We start from the raw sequence: 12,753 nt of genomic DNA, 5'->3' as shown, positions 1-12,753 counted from the left end.
CAAGCAAAAGAAAAAGTAACTGTTGGTTTGTACCTGTTTCTTCCCCTATTCGTAGACCTAGAGTTGTATAAAGTAAAACAGATTCATTCTTATTTTATTCGATTCTCCTGACATCAATTTTACGTAATCACCGACGCAATCATCGGGCGGTGACCCGCAGCGTTGTTTGAAGATCCCAATCAAACGCTCCCCTCGTTTATAAGACATCACTTTTGTTTCTTTCAAAGCGAATAGCATCGCCTACACTGTAAAATAATTTACACCCCTAAGGGTTTTTTTCGGTGTCTATAACTAACCCCCTAGCACCCTTGAAAAAGCTGGGTTTTATAGGGAATTACACCCTTATGATGGTTATTCTATATTCCAATAACACCCTATCCCTTGAGGGTGTTTTGAACAACATATTACCCTTCGACCCATGGGGTGAAGGGTGTGATCAGGAATATATTACCCCTTCACCTATCGGGTGTAATGAGCAATATAATAGCCCTTGAAGTACGGCATGTGGAAGCGGGTACATATGCACTTCATTGTTTGTTTCTAAGTCTACAGTTAGGCTAGCACACAGAAATGTTATGTATGGTGTGCATACAATAGGTAATGTGTTTACAAACGCACTGCATAGCAACTTTGAGAGAAAACACATTATCACTTGTGAGTGTTCTGCGTGAAATGGTCCCATTTATCACAGATACAGAGTGACTGCATGGAGGGTCATTTATTCTAGCCTCCTGTACAATATTTTGAGCTTGCACTATGCCTTGTGGTGACAAGTCTTGCGGCCGTTCTACATTGAAGAACAGTCTCATTCAAACCAAAGTTCCAGGGCACAGGCGAGGATGATGATGCCTTTTTGTAGCTCCATTCCAATGTCCTAAGGCGAGCCATCATAGATGAAGCCATTTCTTCATTGATCACTGTAGCCATCTGCTTCTTTTCTACCTGCAAAATGATTTGTTGCAATTTAATGTCAGGAAAAGTACACGAAACATGACCAGCAGCGCTTCCCTGCATCATTCACTTTAATATTTCAAGATAACAAGAAGAGCAGGTTAAAGAAAACAAGCACAGATAGTGCTTACTTCCAGGAAATCGTTATTTCGAAAGAATAAGGCGTTTAATCTGCCACATCATGAATGTAGGAGAGACAGGCTACACAACTATATGAGGGCAATTCAGAAATTATTGCCTCCAAGCCCACTACTTTGCCAATATTACAGCAAACATTTTGAACTTTTTATCATTGATGCACTTATGCTTAAGCTATCGAATGTCACTTGCCTCGCCTTCCTATCTCTTCTCGTTCCAGAGTAATCGAGCAATTCATGACATCCAGTGGTGACGTCCAGTTGAAACAACAGGCTGTAATTGAATTTCTGACTGTGGAAGGCTGTGCGCATATCAACATTCATGGCCATTTGACTGCAGTTTACAGGAATGCCTGTGTTGACGTCAGCACTGTGCAGAGGTGGGCAAGGACTGTGAAAGACCTAAATCCTACCACATCAAATCCCCCGGATCAGCACCGAAATGGATGGCCCACAATGGCTTCTGATGAGGGTCATGAACATCAGCAGATGAGTTGACTCGGTGCAATCGCAAGATCAAGCAACACCAGATTGCAACACTCGTCATTTCCATTGCCTCAGTGAACCACATCATTAAAGCCCTGCGTTACAAGAAGACTTGCGCTTGTTGGGTGTCACGGTAACTGACGACTGACATGAAAAAGTCGAAGCATAGCCAACAAGTTCAATTCTTGTAACCCAGGAGGTTTTTAATTATGTGGTTCACTGAACCAATGGAAATAGCGAGTGTTGCTGCAATCTGGTGTTGCTTGATCCTACGATTGACCCGATTCAACTCGTCTGCCTGATGTTGATGATCCTCATAAGAAGCCATTGTGGGCTGTCCAGTTCGGTGCTGATCCTGGACATTTGATGCGGCTGGATTTTGATGTTTCTCAGTACTTGCCCACCTACGCACAGTGCTGATTTCAACACAGGCATCCCCGTAAACTGCTTTCAGATGGCAATGAATGTTGAAGGGCGCAGAACCATCCGCAGTGAGAAATTCAATTACAGCCCACTGTTTCAACCGGACATCACCACTGGATGCCATGCATTGCTCGATTACTTTGGAACGTGAAGAGATAGGAAGATGGGGCAAGTGACATTCTATAGCTTAAACATCAGTGCATTAATGATAAAGAGCCAAAATGTTTTCAGTACTACTGGTAAAGTAGTGGGTTGTGCATCAGTGCACAACCCACTTTTGTGCCTCAGTGCATAAAAGTACATTTTGTTAAAAAGTAAGTGGAACAACAGTGCATTTTTCCGGCAAGTTTGATGGTGCATATCTCCAAACTGACGCCATTCTGGAAATCAATTCCAAGTAGATACACCTTGTAATCTCACTGGCTATGATTCGTAAATTACAATATGTGCCCCAGATATGTGGTGGCGCTGGCAAACACTCCCAGCGTTCTACTAGGAAGCATAAATACCCAAGAAAGTGATGGGGAAACGGCGCCCGCAGTAGCTCAATTGATAAAGTATCTAATGCGTAATGCAAAGACGTGGGTTCGTTCCCCACCTGCAGCAAGCTGCTTTTCATCCACTTTCATTTCCATTAATTTATCATTTCTTTATTTCATTAGTTAATCACAAGTAATTTACCCTAACTTGTCCTTGGTGTCAGTGTTTGCTGGCTTCTTAGGATATGATTAACAAATATCGGGTTTCTTGGTTAAGCCCCTTTCTTTTCGGTTATATTAGCTATAATGTAATTCATTCGAAAGATAATAAATTTTTTTAATTAGTTTAATATGTTTCGATTTCTTGTGCTAGATATATCTGCGTGTTTGAATATTCCTGCTCAAGGACTAGAATTATGCTATATGCAACAGGACTATATTTAAAAATTCCACAAGACTGAAAATCATCACCCTGCATAAAAACAGTGTGAATTTAAAAACAAGCTTCAGTGAACCTTATTGAATCAGCAAATGGCCAGTGTAACTAGTCTGATCATCCTGGAAATCTTTTGTAGCTTATAAGCATAGTGAATTTCAATTCCACATTTAGGAGTGCAAATTTTTCTAGAAGTCAGCTTTTTCTTTTTAACAGCTAGCATCCCTGCCAGTTTGCTTAAACATAATGTTGCATGACTTCAACAGTACTGCACAATCACTTTTTTCTGCTCACAGTGTCTAGTGATGTGTCTTTAGCAGCTGAGATAATTAATGTTCATGCAGATAAACATCAGAAAACATTGCAATAACTGCCAAGAAAATGCAATCATGCGTTCTGTTTACAAAAGAGCATGTGCTCTACCTTCTGCCAGGTTTGTTTTCCGTGTCAGGCTAGAACGGAACTTGCACAAGAGGCACCTTTTGCATCCATGAAGATATTTTATGAGGTTATGGTGGTGTCGAAACAAGACATCAACCATAACACTTTAAACTATTTTATGAAACAGGTATTTGTACAAAGATAGAAAAGGCACCAATTTTGAATTTATCACATTTGGTTTAGAGTACCATAGTATAAATGGCTCAACTAGTACAGGTACACAAACGGGCTAGTTGGTATTGGTTGATGACGTTAGACAATGCGAACTCGACAAAGGTTGGAGAAAGAGGCGATAGCATTTGTTCCATTTCTCGCCACTTTTGACGTCCGTTGTACAAGTCTGCGCTGTCTGTCGAACATCATGGATCAACTAGTACAGCCTGAAAAAAATATGTCATGAAAGAAAACTTGACTTTCAGCCTCGACAATTCTGCCTGTTAGGTATTATGGTTTCTTTAGAACTTATTTCTTTATACAAAGTCAGACCCATCAAGTAAAGCTTACTGAGAAAGAAATGAAGAACAACGTCAACACCTCTCAAGGCACATGCATCAAAGGAGTCAGAGCATCATACACATTACCTTTAGGTGCAAGAGTATTCTCTTTCTTAGGCAAACTGCATTTCTAGTTTCTTAAAGCCTATATATTTATTTGCCACAGCTATGGGAAAATCACAAGGTGGAAATGATGTGTTGGTGCAATTTCAACTATTATGTACAACAGCAAAAGGTAAAGCACAGGAAGTCTCACTGCTCCTCTGTCTAAATGACATTCAGTTTCATTTGTCATGTCCACTCCTATCCTGATGGCAGCAGAAACAGGAAGACAGCAGCATGGTTCAGAAAGTAGATGAAGGAGCTGATATCCTAGCTGACATAAAGAGTAAAAAAAGGGAGCTGGTCAGGCCATGTAGTGCAGACGTGAGACATCATTAACTAGCGCGAAAAAGACAACGGACGACAGCTAGAAGCACACAGGACAGAACTCTAGGCTTCAACTGAAATTTTGGCTACACAGAAACATAGGATTCAGGGGATGCGACAGCAACATTTATCTTTCCTTTTCCCTGCCTGACGCAGGAGGTATTGGAGCCAATCGATGGGCAGGTTCATTTCGAGATATGAACACTCTTTTTTGGCGAGAGCAAGGGAAGGGGTGCTTACACACTTATCACCCGCTTTTCGATGCAAAGTGCTTCGAATATTTTCATGTCGACCTGCCTCTAGAGCCGCGTGGGCAGATGAGTGCTTTGAAACTGCTCAGTGCATGAGCACTTACAGCAATGATTGGCCAGATGGCCACCAGCCATGACAGCTGCCCTATCTTTGTTCCCCCAAGCGGTCGTTTAAACACCGACCTGTTTGGCTTGAGGACACATAGGGCAGCTTTGAGTGCCTTGGTGGCTGGTGGCCACATGGCCAATCATCGCCATACGTGCTCATGCACCGAGCAGTTTCAAAGCAATCGTGTGCTCAGGCAGCTCCAGAAGCAGGTACATAGGGAAATATACGAACCACTATGCATCAAAAAAGTGGGGAATAGGTGTGTAAGCACCCGTCTCTGGCTCTTACCAAGAATGTTCGTAAGTGAAATTAACCTGTTCATAAATTTGTTCCGATAGCTCCTGTGTTGTTTCTGTCCGTCGACATTCTGTGCATTCCATGTTTCTGTGTAGCAAAAATTTCAGTTGAAGTCTAGACTTCTTTCTTATGTGCTTCTTGATGTTGTCTTTTCACGCTAGTTATTCATGTCTCAAGTCTGCAATGAGCACCAACTAGCCCAAGTGCCTTCTTCAACCATGTAATGCATAGGGCAGATAACCGGTGGCACATTCGAGTTACAGAATGGATGCCAAGAGAAGAGAAGGGTAGTCAAGGACGGTAGAGAAGTAGACTACGATGAAGTCAAAAAATTTTGCAGGCTTCACTTCGAATCAGCTAGCGCAAGACAGGGGTAATTGGAGCTCACTGGGGGAGGTCTTCATCCTCCGGTGAAAAAAATATGTAGGCCAATTGTGATGAAAAAAGTATACCTGTCGGGTCAGACGTCTTCACTGTCTTTTCAGCAACGTGTAGGCCCAAGACAGCCAGTCGGTTCCCATGCGATTGCTTCATGCTGACTGCAACTGCATGGGCACAAAAAAACAACCCACCATTAATACCATTCGAGATTGACGACTCAATAAAAGAACCTCTCAAAACTGCAAATACAATTAAGCATTTACCAGCTTAATAAATACATATATAAAGGCCAAGAATAGTTACAATAACCATACACTTTATAACTAGACATTAAAATAAGGTAGTGAAGCGTACAATAACCGTAGGACGCTAAGTGCAATTCATTTCAGAAATACTGTTGACAACTGACAGGACGCCTAAAGCAGGGTTCAGTCACACAACAAGAAAACAAATAGTAGTAATAATAAGCACGCCTGCGTGAAACCAAGAAACGAGTACAAGGACGAGAAAAAAATTTATTAGGCTCGGTGTGCTTATTTATACAAAAAGATAAATTTACAAACAAATAGCGCAACCACGCATTCATCCGCAACAGCACGACAGCTTCTATAACAAACGAGCACAACTTAAAGCGATTGATAAGTACATAGCCGGGACGGTCGTGGTTCTTTTGTTTTGCATTAGTTCTAGTCATGAAACCACAAGCATTGCAAGCTGCCTGCGCCATTACCTACCACGGGACCTCCGACAAAAAATAAATAAATAATAACAATTCAGTCAAAGTACACAAGCGACATTTAATACGGTTGTCACACTGCACACTTTTGGCCGCGATCGATCCTGACTGGAATCGAATTTCTGGACGCGTTTGGCCTCGTTGCACAATCGGTGGACGGGAGCCAATCGCGGTCGAAAATTTCGATCCAGAACGCGCTCAATCGTGCTCGAAAGTGGCCGTGTGACACCGGTATAAGTCTGCGCCCATCTTTGGTAACAGAAAGAACCAATTAGTCAAAGTATTATTTCCCTGCCTGCGCCGAATACTGACGCGTAGCAGTACTTAATTCTCTACAACTCTAGTTGAGGACACGTGAACAATGAAACATTCATTTTTTTTTTCTTTTTCACATTCGGTGCCCATATGCTACGCCTGGAGTACATATACTACACGCGCATCCAACACACCTTGCGCTGTCCTTTAAATAAATTACGCGAAAATTACTACCACAATGACGCACCATAAAAAACGCGACGCTGAACGTGCCTACGTACGTACCTTTTATATCAGCAGTTCATGCGCCTTGCAAAAGGCCCTCGGTTTGAAGGCGGAGCGCTGTCACGATCTGTACTCTGGGCACGCCGTTTCGTTTACGTAGTGGATGGACCATGTTGACGATGCATTCCGCCGAAAAACAAAACGTCCACTTCATCACTGTTCAGGCCGAATGGAAGATGTTTTCTCCTTCGCCACGAATGACGGCCGTCGTAGGCGTAGTAAACACACTGTCACAAAGAAACACCGATGTCGTAGGCCGCTGGTGCCCTTCTTTCTCACGCATAATCGCGTCGCCTTCACTCCGGACGCTCACTTCGCGTCGATGAGCACAAAAGTACACGAAAACAACGAGGTGGTACAACCTAAACGCAGCAAAAATCAATCTAATTACTCACAACTTCAAGAATGTCACGGAGAACACACACATGTGCTCCCGGCGGCCCGCCGCGAGAAGCAGGAAATGACGTAGCGGCGATAGCGGCGACACCCGTCGGGGGAAGTTATTTCAATTTCGGTTTCGTTTTCAAGGCATAAAAACAAATATTCTTTTAAACTATGTGTGTGTATTACTTTCAAAGCTATTTATTTTACGCTACCTCTAAGCCATTTTCTGTGTTTACGGGTAGTTTCACTGGAAATTTATTTCCAGAAACATGGGCTGATATCAAATCAAATGGGGCAAAGGTGGGCTGGTAACTGCGTGTAAGTGAATTTATTTGTCGATGCTTTCTTTTTTGTTTGTTTGCTTGGATGTTCATTTGTAAAGAGACGTGGTCCTTCCTGATTGTATAAGATACAGAGGTACTTGCGAGTCTGTCTTTTCTTTTATGCACAGAGAAACAGAGAGAGAAAAAAAGCTTTAATTGGCATTCTCAAGAAGTTCACAATGCTCATATTTCTGAACTGGAGTGCTCACTCAAATTTTAAATAGCTTGGATTAACGGCAGATATAAAAGTACTTGCATAATAGCTTTCTAAACGTATAGGCGACACCACGAAATTTCACATGTGCATAATTACACGAAAACCTTAAGTTTCCAAGTACGAAAAGTCTTTCTTTGCCTGCTGCCGTGAAAGTGCAACCGAAGCGAATCCAGATCTCTGGTTTTTTTTTTTCTTTGTTTTTATGAGCTCAAAAGAAAGAACAAATATAACAACGACTCCCCTCTGGTGGACAGCACCGCGAGTTGTCGTTGTCATAATCTGATGTCGGTCTTTGTCTTACTGCAGTTGCTTATAATAGCAGTTTGACGGGTAATGAGGAAGATATATTCAAAATCGAGGTATTTTGTGCATGCGGTAGACAAGTCATTTTCGACCCAACTACGCTCGCCCTCAAACTACCACGAGCAGAGCAATTTAGTATTGTTCCCATTCAATAGCTGTGCCTATACCATCGCCGAACCCCTTTGCTCGGCGAGGGTGCAGCTGTGGTAAAGGCTATTGAATGACAACAACAATTTCCTGGCAAAGTGTGGGAACTGTGATGACATTTCGTCTGGGTGTTGGCTTTAAGCATTCTCTTGTCTTCCCTTAGTACCATACTGTCTCTCCTCTGCGCTGTTGCATGTGAGTACAAAAAAGTAAGTGCTGCACCTTCTGCACTACTTTTGCGGTGGGTGGGGGTGGGCAGAAGGGGGCTAACGCGTAATTAGTCTTCCAGAGGGCATTGTGTCGATGGCCAGGGTGTTTCAGTGGGCATTGTGACGGCCAAAGAGGTCCAAAGAGTATTGTAGCGATGCCCACGAAGTTCTCGCTAAAAGGACTCGCACACGCCTTCCCCGCGTCCCTCTCATGTTCATTATGCACGCTCTCAAACCACCCACCGACGCGGCTGGCAAGCCAGTGACAGCAGCAGCAGCAGAATTGGAAAAAGTGAGGGAGGAGGCATAGAAAGCTTCGCTTTAAAATCTGGCAGAGCGCCCCTGTGCACGCTGTAACCTGCAATCCAGAGCTCTGGTGTTTTGACAAAATTCAATTTCATTCTGCAAAGTATTTCTTTCCCGTATTCAGCATGTGCACCTGTCCTACCCGTCTCGCGAGGGGAGACGGGTGAGTCTCGCGCAGGTCTACATATGCCAAGACATCGCGAACGTACTTGGCAGGTGGGCAGTAGCGCGCATACTTGAAAAATGCCTCACCACTGTTCCGTGAACAAAAATTGGTCTGCAAATGCCCCGCCAATTTCTGGAATCTCGTTATATCTACAATGATTGGCTTGATATCCTATTCATGCATGCAATAATACTGTCTCCAATTTGGGAGGGGAAATATTTCAGTAAATACCGTCGTTAGTCGGTGTTGTAAATACTTTATGCATCGCAAGTTGTACGTTGGTTCTCTATACTTTCTTAGATTATTCTCCCTTTCTTTATGAGCACTCCGTTCAGGCAGCTGTTTGTAAGCCAGTAGAACGTTCCTTTACTATACAACTACAAACTTAATAGTTTCTTTTTGTACAGCCAGCTTCGTAAATTGACGCAGACGCGAAGCCATGAGCGTTTTGCACGGCTCTTTCTGCAGATGCTGCTTGAGCAAAGCATTGTGGTGGGTGAGAAGGCTCAAGTTTGCCAACGAACCTACCTTGTTTATAAACTTGAGAGAAGCAGAACGAATTGGGGTTATTGATTCGGCGAAAGAAGGTCAGGTGGGGTCAAAGCTTCTCGAATCGGCGTATCTTTTGTCCGCGTATGGTTCGTCGCACCCTTTTCTGCCCGTTTTGTCATGCTTGAAAGAAACCTAGACGACCGCACTGCTTTAGAGCAATTGTGGCGCGTCCAGCTGCATGTTGTCACGTGGCCTATTCATTTTGCTAGATTCCTGGCGTCCCAAAAGCAAGAGCTGCACTAGTTCTGCCTTGCTGAAAACATTTTGAACATTTTTCTTTTGGTTAAGTATTCAATACTAGAAAAAGTAGGTGCGCGCTTTTGGATTCCGCGGAATTTGTGCGTGACGACATTTAGGAACTGTGTGCCACCTAGAACACTGTGACATAATATATAGTAGTGCTTCAGCAACAGGTTTTTCCCAGGACATATTTAAAATGGCTTATCAAAACAGACAGTGAAACGGAAGGGGTCTCTCTTCAGGAGTTTTGTCGGCTTTGAAAGCCCGACATGTCTCGGGGGGGAAGGGCTTGGGGTAAGGCAGGGCCCATTTCTGGATCCGCCACTGGTTTTTAGTGCCGTGGGACATGCCGTCTCTTCGTGCAATTGTATGTTTGTGAATGTGATAAAAACAAACAAAAACACCCTTGCACCCACCCCCAATATTCTTAGTCAGTGCACCCTTTCGGTGGGTAAAAGGGTGTTATGGCATCTAGAACTGCCCTATGCTTCGCAAAAAGTAATGATGATGGGATGTTTCTTGAATGAAAACACCCTTCAAGGGTGTTATGATTCGCAATTCTCACCATCAAGGGTGTAAATTATTTTACTGTGTACCTTGATAGGGTTTCCTTGTATACTTGTCTAAAGATGTGAGGAGCGCGCACAATTGGAGAGGGATTCGGTGGGTTAGAGCTAGCGCAGTGAAAGTAGATATCTGGATGAGGAGGCCAGTGCCAGATTCTGCTTCCCCTTGCTTAGCTCTCGGTGGCCAGTCGAAAACCGCGGCGTCGTACAACCGAGAGATGAAAACTGCCGCTAAAGTTGATCGTCAGCGAAGAAGAGTTGACAGATGGATGTGCACGTTCCGAAAAGGCTCGGAAGTGTTATACTACTACGCGACGACGCTTTTATTTACCCCCAACATTTGGTGTTCCGTTGGCTGCCTTTCGTGGCAAACGGTGAGGCCATGTATTTGCTCAGAGGTGGCCGCACAGTGTCTTTTTGAAGAACCAAGTTGCCTATTCAGAAAATACAACCGTGAGTAAAGGCGACAGAGCCGGAAAGAGCGCAAACTATCAGCCAGTATTATTTGTGTGAAGGTGCCTTATATATGCAGAATCACAGCCAATGAAAAGATGAGGAGTTATTATCAAAAAAATTACCCACTAGAAGGAAGTTCGTGCGTAAAGGAGAGCTTTTGGAGGCCTACCACGAATGGGAACGGAATGGGAATAGGAATAATTAAGTGATTTATTATGTTTTGAATGTTTTGTTCTGGGGTTAGCAGGTCTCTCTAATGTGATGCGTTTTTCTAAGTATTCTTTATAGTCTCCGCTTAATACGTGAAAAAAGAATGTCAGCGTGTTAAGCTGCATTTTTTGCTTGACAGTCATGCGGCCAGCTCTATTTCTAAGTTCGGTGACGGACTGGGTTCTAGCGTATGTGTTAAAAATAAACCTTAATGCCCTGTTTTGTACGCGCTCACATTTTAGTGTGTTTTGTTGACTGTACGGCTCCCAAACATGACTTGCATAAGTCAGTACAGGAAGTACAGTCATTTTGTAGGCCATTGTTTTTACCTCTGGGGTGGCGTCGTAAAGTTTTCGTCGTAATGACCAAAGTGGAGAAGTGGCCGTATTACAGATGTTGTCGACATGTACCGACCAGTTCAGATCATGTGTGAGATGAATTCCTAGGTATTTAAATTCCTTAGCCGCAGCTAATTCGGCTCCGTTAATGCTGTAGGGGAAAATTAAAGGATCTTTTTTTAGGCGTCATACGCATACAAACAGTTTTGGTTCAATTCCATTCGCCACTCGTCACACCAGAGACTGACTTTTTGTAAATGGTTACTAAGCTCCTGTTGCTCATTAGGAGTGCATATTTTAGCATATATAACGCTGTCATCTGCATAATGCTTGATGGATATTTGCGGCGAAAAACCTGCTCCCATATCACTAATATAAATGGAAAAGAGTAAAGGGCTTGCGGCACACCCGAGCGAACTCACAGATCCTTGCGGCACACCCGATCGAACTCGTTTATTGGCACTGCAAACAGAATTTAATGAAACAAATGGTTCCCTTTCAGACAAATGTGCCTGAATTCGTTTTAATAGCTGGGTATTACCTCAGAAATGAGCCAGCTTCATAAGCAGCTTTCTATGGGATATTCTTTCGAATGCGTTGCGGTAATTGATAAAGATCATATCTATTTGAGCCCTTCCATCAATAGATTGACCGATTTCATGCGTAACTTCAGTGAGAATAGTCACTGTGGAGTACCCTCGGCGAAAGCCATGCTGGTTTTTACCCAAAATTTTGTTTTCTTCCACAAATTTAGTAAGGTGGGTAGTTAGGACGCGCTCTAGCGTTTTGCAACATGTACTTGTCAGAGATTGGTCGGTAATTAGTGACATCATGTTTGGAACCCTGTTTGTGAATCGTTACTACCTTAGCCCGCCTCAAGTCTCTCGGAATGTCGCCAAATTCTAAAATTTTAGTATAGATATCCGGAAGAAAACATGGGCACCCCTCGTCGTATGTCTTTAAAAATGCGTTTGGAATTTGATCAGGGCGAGGACATTTTTTTTTCATCTAGTTTAAGGAGCAGGTTCAAAATCCGTCTTGTCTAATAGTTGGTTCAGATATACAGTGCCTAATGGAATGTCCTGTTTGGAGTGTAGAACCATCATCCCGTGTGAAGACCGATTCAAAATATTCATTGATCTAGCCATAGTGAATACTCCAAACCTAGCCATAGTGACTAAAACTAAATATCACGTCTTTATTTCAAACGTTTTCTAACCTAATAATCCTACCATAAGTAAAGCGGTGGCAAAATGTATTAGCTTATTTAGGAATGAGTAAGAGTATTGTATGCTATAGATTTTGTTTTCCATTAAGAATTGGGACAGAACGTTCTAAATAATGGCGTTTAGAAGTTGCTTGCTTAGTGATTGTGGTTATGTGCTCGCTCCAGCGCAGGTGCTTGCAAATAAGAAGACTGAGGTATTGGCGATGCGCTACGCGAGATAGAATGTTCCCATCCATTGTGCAGTCGAATAAACAGACTCTCACTATGTTTGTTACAGATATGACAACAATTTTCTTAATGTTTGCAGAAGTGACGAAAATTCATTATGCAATAAAGAAGTGAGGCGTGCAGACAGGAGACAAGAGTAGAGAAGTGGACAACACGAACGCCGTTCGTGTTGTCCACTTCTCTACTCTTGTGTCCTGTCTGCACGCCTCACTTCTTTTTTGCATAACGAATCCTTAGCAACTAGCTCAGCTTTCTGTCGTTCTAAGACGAAAATTCGCAACTTTAACAGG

The 12,753-nt window shown here is 43.0% G+C and overlaps 1 long non-coding RNA gene across 1 annotated transcript; it reads right to left on the bottom strand.

Moving 5' to 3' along the window:
- Positions 1-424: 424 nt before the first annotated feature.
- LOC135920259 (uncharacterized) lies at positions 425-6,987 on the bottom strand. Its single transcript, XR_010570204.2, has 3 exons — positions 6,591-6,987; positions 5,386-5,478; positions 425-942 (listed from the first exon to the last, which is right to left on the bottom strand). It is a non-coding gene; the product is annotated as an uncharacterized lncRNA (long non-coding RNA).
- Positions 6,988-12,753: the final 5,766 nt, after the last annotated feature.

This window comes from Dermacentor albipictus, chromosome 1 (assembly GCF_038994185.2).
Source record: "Dermacentor albipictus isolate Rhodes 1998 colony chromosome 1, USDA_Dalb.pri_finalv2, whole genome shotgun sequence".
Lineage (NCBI taxonomy): Eukaryota > Metazoa > Arthropoda > Arachnida > Ixodida > Ixodidae > Dermacentor > Dermacentor albipictus.
The sequence above is the reverse complement of the archived record's forward strand: the minus strand, read 5'-3'. Positions and strand labels throughout refer to the sequence as shown.